At 43.5% G+C, this 8,023-nt stretch overlaps 1 long non-coding RNA gene across 1 annotated transcript in view; it reads right to left on the reverse strand.

Annotated features, from left to right (window-relative positions):
- The window catches only part of LOC138947789 (uncharacterized), a 10,907-nt gene extending 4,166 nt beyond the window's left edge, over positions 1–6,741 (reverse strand). Inside the window, exons 1-2 of the long non-coding RNA XR_011449801.1 lie at positions 6,436–6,741; positions 5,898–5,978 (exon numbers count right to left, since the gene is read on the reverse strand). This is a non-coding gene — a long non-coding RNA (uncharacterized lncRNA). The remainder of the gene's footprint in view (positions 1–5,897; positions 5,979–6,435) is intronic.
- Positions 6,742–8,023: the final 1,282 nt, after the last annotated feature.

Here is an 8,023-nt window from a genome sequence, read left to right on the forward strand (position 1 = left end):
TGTTCGGTCAAATATAGAGGTTCACTAATTGTGTAAGACGAAAAGAGTATAACATAAATGCATATTGTTTCAAGTAATTTGCTGAGTTAAATGGATTTGCGAGTGCGAAACTTCCCCCCCCCCCCCCCAAAAAAAAAAAAAAAAAAGACCCGTTACTAACCGGCCGACAGTGTTCTCCTGTGATGGGACGGTCGACTTTGTGTATCCGAAAGTTGGTTTTCAACTTTGATGAACCCTTTCAGGACTAAAATATCCATCGTAATCAACTCGAAGGTAAGTTGTTTTGAGTTGTTCCACATGAGACGTTATCACTTATTGTACTCCATGTACACATGCACAGATTACTTGATTGTCGAGACCATGATTGGAAACGGACCGGCCAAAGATGGCGGCCCGGGTCTTTCCAATAGTCACAATGTCAGCCCTAATTCAGTTCAGTTCAAGGGATACACATTCTCTTAGCCTCAACTTTCGAGTCAGTATAGCGAAACAATGGGTCGCAAGCAGTGGAACACAAAGGAAAAACACGTTTCACATAGACGGACGCAACCTTTAGAAAGCTGTTTAATCAGACTAGCTCAGTGCGTGAGACTGAAAGCGGGGGCGGCCATTGATATATCAAGTACTTAATTGGGCATTTTACGATCTTGAGCGAGGACGATATGTATCCAAACAAGCTGCTTCAAGTTCAAGTGAATCTGCCCAGCGGACAGTGGTATGAGAAGAATTCAGAACTTGACACATTGATGTCATCTGACTGATTGGCTCATTACATACATGACTGTCTCTTGTTGACCTGGTTCATAATATTGTCGAACATGTTCAGTTCCCCTCTGGGTAACATATCCTAGTAGAGATATGACAATGTCTCTTCTGTTACTCACTCAAGTAGGCAGCCGAGAGAGCGAGGCAAAGAGGAGCTATCGGGTGGATAATGGGGAGGGGATTCGGGGAGGGGGTGGATTAAAGATGAATGTGTATCAAATTGTTATTTGTGAGGAGGAGAGAGTGAGACAAAGAGGAGCTATCGGGTGGAGAATGGGGGAGGGGATTCGGGGGGGGGGGGGGATTCTAATGTGTGTGTGCGTGTGTGTGCGTGTGTGTGTCTGTGTATGTGTGTGTGTGTGTATGTGTGTGTGTGGGCGGGGTGTTGGGACATGTTATCAACGAACGTACGAAATAACAAAACAAAATAAATTAAGTAGATGTGCAACGCCAAGGCACTGCATACCCCAGCAAAAGACACCTCTCTCTCTCTCTCTCTCTCTCTCTCTCTCTCTCTCTCTCTCTCTCTCTCTCTCTCTCTCTCTTTCTCTCTCTCTCTCTCTCTCTCTCTCTCTCTCTCTCTCTCTCTCAAACACACACGAACACACACACACACACACATACACACATACTCACACACACACACACACACACATGCACACACACACACACACATACACACATACTCACACATACACACACACACACACACACACACACACACACACACACACATGCACACACACACATACACACATACTCACACACACACACATATACACGCACACACACACACACACAAACACGGAGGGGGGAGGGAGGGAGATGGTAGGGAGAGGTAAAATAAGGGAGAGAGGGGGTTGGGGGAGAAAGGGGGAGGGGGGGGGGGGAGGGGGAGAGAGAGGAACGTTTTAACAAGTTAAACATGGATTGGGGACGCAATGGGGGCTTATGATGGATTTCTGAAGAGGGAGGGAGGGAGATCAGGAGAGAGGGAAAGAGAAAGGGAACAAGGGGTGAGGGAGGGAGATGAAGGGGGGGGGGGGGGGGAGGGAGAGACCAGACACAGAGACACACAGAGAGAATTATGTTTTCATTGCAGATTTTATTCAGAATGTTGACATCAGCAGAGCTTAACCCAAGTAAGACTGTTCATGGATAGAGTTAAGCTGACTGTTTACATGGGGTGAGATTGATGTTGTCACCAGTAGAGCTGACTGTTTACATGGTGTGAGACTGGTGTTGTCACCAGTAGAGCTGAGTGTTTACATGGGGTGAGACTGGTGTTGTCACCAGTAGAGCTGATTGTTTACATGGGGTGAGACTGGTGTTGTCACCAGTAGAGCTGACTGTTTACATGGTGTGAGACTGTTGTTGTCACCAGTAGAGCTGATTGTTTACATGGGGTGAGACTGGTGTTGTCACCAGTAGAGCTGATTGTTTACATGGGGTGAGACTGTTGTCACCAGTAGAGCTGACTGTTTACATAGGGTGAGACTGGTGTTGTCACCAGTAGAGCTGACTGTTTACATGATGTGAGACTGTTGTTGTCACCAGTAGAGCTGACTGTTTACATGATGTGAGACTGTTGTTGTCACCAGTAGAGCTGATTGTTTACATAGGGTGAGACTGGTGTTGTCACCAGTAGAGCTGACTGTTTACATGATGTGAGACTGTTGTTGTCACCAGTAGAGCTGACTGTTTACATGGTGTGAGACTGTTGTTGTCACCAGTAGAGCTGATTGTTTACATGGGGTGAGACTGTTGTTGTCACCAGTAGAGCTGATTGTTTACATGGGGTGAGACTGTTGTTGTCACCAGTAGAGCTGACTGTTTACATAGGGTGAGACTGGTGTTGTCACCAGTAGAGCTGACTGTTTACATGATGTGAGACTGTTGTTGTCACCAGTAGAGCTGAATGTTTACAAGGTGTGAGACTGTTGTTGTCACCAGTAGAGCTGACTGTTTACATGGTGTGAGACTGTTGTTGTCACCAGTAGAGCTGACTGTTTACATGGTGTGAGACTGTTGTTGTCACCAGTAGAGCTGACTGTTTACATGGTGTGAGACTGTTGTTGTCACCAGTAGAGCTGACTGTTTACATGGTGTGAGACTGTTGTTGTCACCAATAGAGCTGACTGTTTACATGGTGTGAGACTGTTGTTGTCACCGGTAGAGCTGACTTTTTACATGGTGTGAGATGATGATGATAATTAGTTTTAACGTCTTCTTAGAACCATTTGGCCTAGCTTGGGACAGATGGTGTGAGACTGTTGTTGTTAAAGGTAGTTGTTCCAGCGGTCTTGCAAATGGCCTTCGCAGCATTGCTGGTAACCGGTAATGTAGGGGGTGTCCCAACAGCAGCCGTCACCACAGACTAACCACGAGGAACGAGCTTACATGAGCAACTATCTTTGTTTTTGTAGTAGGCGGTAGGCCCACAGCAGGCGTCTCCGGCTGCTAGATTAGCACCGCAGCAAATTTTATCCTGCGAGTGGTATGCGGTTCTCCCGCAACAGCGGTTGAAATTAGCGCCGTTCCATTCTTGATCACCACAGCAGAGGTCCTTTTTTGAGTTGTAGGTACCATAGCCACAGCATGCGTCGTCCACCTTCCCAAGCTCATACACATTGTGGATACAGCAGACCGTGTTGTTACGTGGGATAAAGTCTTCGCAAAACATGCTTCTAATGTAACCTTGACGGAAATAAAATCCCATTCAATTTTTGTTAAAAGAGAATTCAATTCATTTCAATTCAATAAAACGTTATTGTCTGATGTGGGTCGTTTTCCAAAAATGTCGCCAAATCGGTCCAACTTTTTTTTTCTCGAAAAATGAAGTTTGTAAAATCGTGTATTTGCTTTTAGGCTTCACGCGATCTGACCTAACCTTGACCCCTGACCTGGTCTACATACCACACACAACACAAACCATGCGTCACCTGTTTTTACCCCCCCCCCCCCCCCCAAAAAAAAAAAAAAAAAAAACCACCACCCGTTTTCTTTGGATACACACTTTATCTACATACGTGCCGACGAAATGTTGATCATCGCTTCAATACTTTGAAGCTGTTGCTTGGATAATAACTCGGTAAAATTAGTATTTCGGTGTTCAGTCAAATGTTAAAGTTTCTATTACACACACACGCACGCACAGACAGACAAAAGTTAGCATCGCATAGGCTACACTTGCGTGAGCCAAAAAGACAATTGAAAGCCCGCAGATAAACTATAGAGACAGGCAAATAAGTGTCTACTGCTGCCAAAGACGCTTTTATAATGATTTGAAGCAATAACAACGTCACAAACCTATTCTGAGTTCCGTGGTGAGCAGGAACGTCCATTCACTGATCCTGTCATAACAATAGTCAGATTCACAAAACAAAACCAATAAGACTTATAGTCAATGAACTATTTTATTCAGCTGCTAGTTGCGATTGATGTTTTCGCAGCAATGTAAGGTGTTGGCCAGAGAAATCAGCTTAAAATCTCGAAGAAAATGAGCACTTGCGACAGAGCAAAGTATGTTCTCGCTTGTATTTAACCGTCGCGCAGACAATAAAATAGATCTAAAACTGATCAGATTTTTACAAAAGTACCCACTGTGTAATTTAGTCTGGAAAATCCAAAGATTTGTCACTGAAATATGCAGTTTAAGACATGACCCATTCACAAGTACGTGTTCAGTGCGCACAGTGGAAACTGGCCCCAGAATCGTAACAGCAAGGACCGTAACAGCAAGGCTATTTGGGGTGTTTTGTGTCGCAATTTCCAAAGCGACGTCGCTTTGAAATAAACTTGTGTGATTCCTGATCTGGATCAAAATTTCTACAAACTGTGAGATTTTCAGAGTTTGAATCGAACTCTTCCAATTTGAAAGTACCGTAACAGCAAGGACAACATTTTGAGGGGCATCTCACCTTAGTTGAAAGGCAGCAATATTTTGATGTTGTTTATGTCGTCTGCAACTGTATATCTGTAGTTAATCAAATGATGAAAGCATTCTCTTTCTTTATATCAAATCGGATCTGATCGAGTTTGGCGATCCACATTTTTTTCTGTTATCAATTTTCTTCAGTCGTAACAGCAAGGACATTTTTTGTGGGACAAAAGTTTATTTCGTAGTATGCACCCCTAGGACCAAGTTTTAATAAAAAAAAATTAACTTTAGCAAAAGGAAATCAATAAAGACAATGATGTGACCAAATTTCATGATTATCCGATACTGTAAAACAGAAACGAATAGATCTGAAAGACTGGTTGGCGACCGTGGGACACTCGTTTTTTGGCACCCTTGCGTCAGATAACGCACGCTCTACAAACCATATTAACATAAAATTGTATTTTTGTTACAGGAAGTTAATGACCCTTGGACAACGAACAAAACGATACAAAATGGTATCTACTTTGTTTTAAGACGCGACGACTGTGCAGAGCCAAAGTCCGGGGACAGCTTTCGCGACATTTTTTTTAAAACGACCCATGTAACAACAGAACATTTTCTTTTGGCTCGAGTATACATAGAAAACAACAGTCTTTGCACTTAGTCCTTGCAACATGTTTAATGAAACCTTGACGGAAAGAAAATCCCATTCAATTTTTGTTAAAAGAGAATTCAATTCAATTCAATTCAATAAAACGTTATTGTCTGATGTAACAACAGAAAATGTTCTTTTGTCTCGAGCATACATAGAAAACAACAGTCTCAGAACACATAGGCACATACAAGTACACATCATACAGAATGTTTTATTCTTAACTATCATTGGAACAACTGTGACAGAGTGGTGTGCTTACATACTGTTTGGTGTTGTGTTTGTGACTTGGAAGAAGGATTTCTTTGAACTTTACACACTTCAGAAGGTACTGACTGCTACTAACAGGTCAGAAGTTGTTTTGTTGTTCTAGTTTTAGTAAGTTTTGTCCATTTTCTGTGTTTGATGTTTTTTGCAACAGTGAATAACAACTAAAATGCTGTAATTTTTTTGTATTTGTTTACTTTGTGGGATGAGTCGTCTCGATTCCCCCTCTATGTTAAAACAGTGATTCAAAACTTGACTAAATGTAAAACAATAACAAAAACAAAAACAACACATTAACCACATTAACAAAAACAGCAAGATCGAACTTACGGATATCTCTGTCTGTGTCTGTTTTAGCTTTGCTACCGATGCACAAGAGAACAAATATCAGAGAAGTAGCGCCCTTCATATCTGGAATCAAATAAGCAAACGACGCTGAATTAGAAAGACTGCTATATAGTCAATGGTAAGGCATGACAATGCTCACCAGCAATACCAATTAATTAAACAAAGAAAATAAAACTCATTATCATTGTATTCAGTGCTGGAGATCATGATGATGCTGATGTCGATGATGATGATGATGATAATGATATTAATGACGACGACGTTGATGTTGACGAAGACGACGACGACGACAATGATGAGGATGATGATGACAATGACGATGATGATGATGATGATGATGATGATGATGATGATGACGACGACGACGACGACGATGATGATGATGATGATGATGATGATGATGATGATGATGATGATGATGATGATGATGATGATGATGATGATGATGATGATGATGATGATGATGATGATGATGATGATGATGATGATGATACCCGTACAGAAAAAGAAGAAGGTATACCTATGATGTTTTCGTCTCAATAACGTCTGCTGGCAATAGCACTGCTGTATCAATACCGTTGTGGTTGACGACGCTCGGTGTTATGTACTGAAAACAACAACGTCTGCTGGCAATAGTACTGGTGTAAAGATACCGTTGTGGTTGACGACGCTCGGTGTTATGTACTTAAGACAACCATCCCTCTCGTCTTCTGCCTTTAAATAAGCAATTTAACAATTGACATTACGAAGATTTACGTAGAATTATACCCTGAAATATGTTTAATGTGCTATTTTTTTTATAAACTTAATTTACCTTCTGGAAGCAATTGATAATACATACAATTAAAGGCCGACTCCGCCTGGTGTACACAGCTCGTCTCACTGTCTCGATCAGATCTGGCCAGGCTAATTGTACATGGGACAAGACCCTCCCTCCACTTGGTCACATACCTTGTACATGGGACAAGACCATCCCTCCACTTGGTCACATACCTTGTACATGGGACAAGACCATCCCTCCACTTGGTCACATACCTTGTACATGGGACAAGACCATCCCTCCACTTGGTCGCATACCTTGTACATGGGACAAGACCATCCCTCCACTTGGTCACATACCTTGTACATGGGACAAGACCATCCCTCCACTTGGTCACATACCTTGTACATGGGACAAGACCATCCCTCCACTTGGTCGCATACCTTGTACATGGGACAAGACCATCCCTCCACTTGGTCACATACCTTGTACATGGGACAAGACCATCCCTCCACTTGGTCGCATACCTTGTACATGGGACAAGACCCTCCCTCCACTTGGTCACATACCTTGTACATGGGACAAGACCCTCCCTCCACTTGGTCACATACCTTGTACATGGGACAAGACCCTCCCTCCACTTGGTCACATACCTTGTACATGGGACAAGACCATCCCTCCACTTGGTCACATACCTTGTACATGGGACAAGACCATCCCTCCACTTGGTCACATACCTTGTACATGGGACAAGACCCTCCCTCCACTTGGTCACATACCTTGTACATGGGACAAGACCCTCCCTCCACTTGGTCACATACCTAGTACATGGGACAAGACCATCCCTCCACTTGGTCACATACCTTGTACATGGGACAAGACCCTCCCTCCACTTGGTCACATACCTTGTACATGGGACAAGACCCTCCCTCCACTTGGTCACATACCTTGTACATGGGACAAGACCCTCCCTCCACTTGGTCACATACCTTGTACATGGGCCAAGACCCTCCCTCCACTTGGTCACATACCTTGTACATGGGCCAAGACCATCCCTCCACTTGGTCACATACCTTGTACATGGGACAAGACCATCCCTCCACTTGGTCACATACCTTGTACATGGGCCAAGACCATCCCTCCACTTGGTCACATACCTTGTACATGGGACAAGACCCTCCCTCCACTTGGTCACATACCTAGTACATGGGACAAGACCATCCCTCCACTTGGTCACATACCTTGTACATGGGACAAGACCCTCCCTCCACTTGGTCACATACCTTGTACATGGGCCAAGACCCTCCCTCCACTTGGTCACATACCTTGTACATGGGCCAAGACCATC

Source organism: Littorina saxatilis, linkage group LG14, assembly GCF_037325665.1.
Source record: "Littorina saxatilis isolate snail1 linkage group LG14, US_GU_Lsax_2.0, whole genome shotgun sequence".
Taxonomy (NCBI): Eukaryota; Metazoa; Mollusca; class Gastropoda; order Littorinimorpha; family Littorinidae; genus Littorina; species Littorina saxatilis.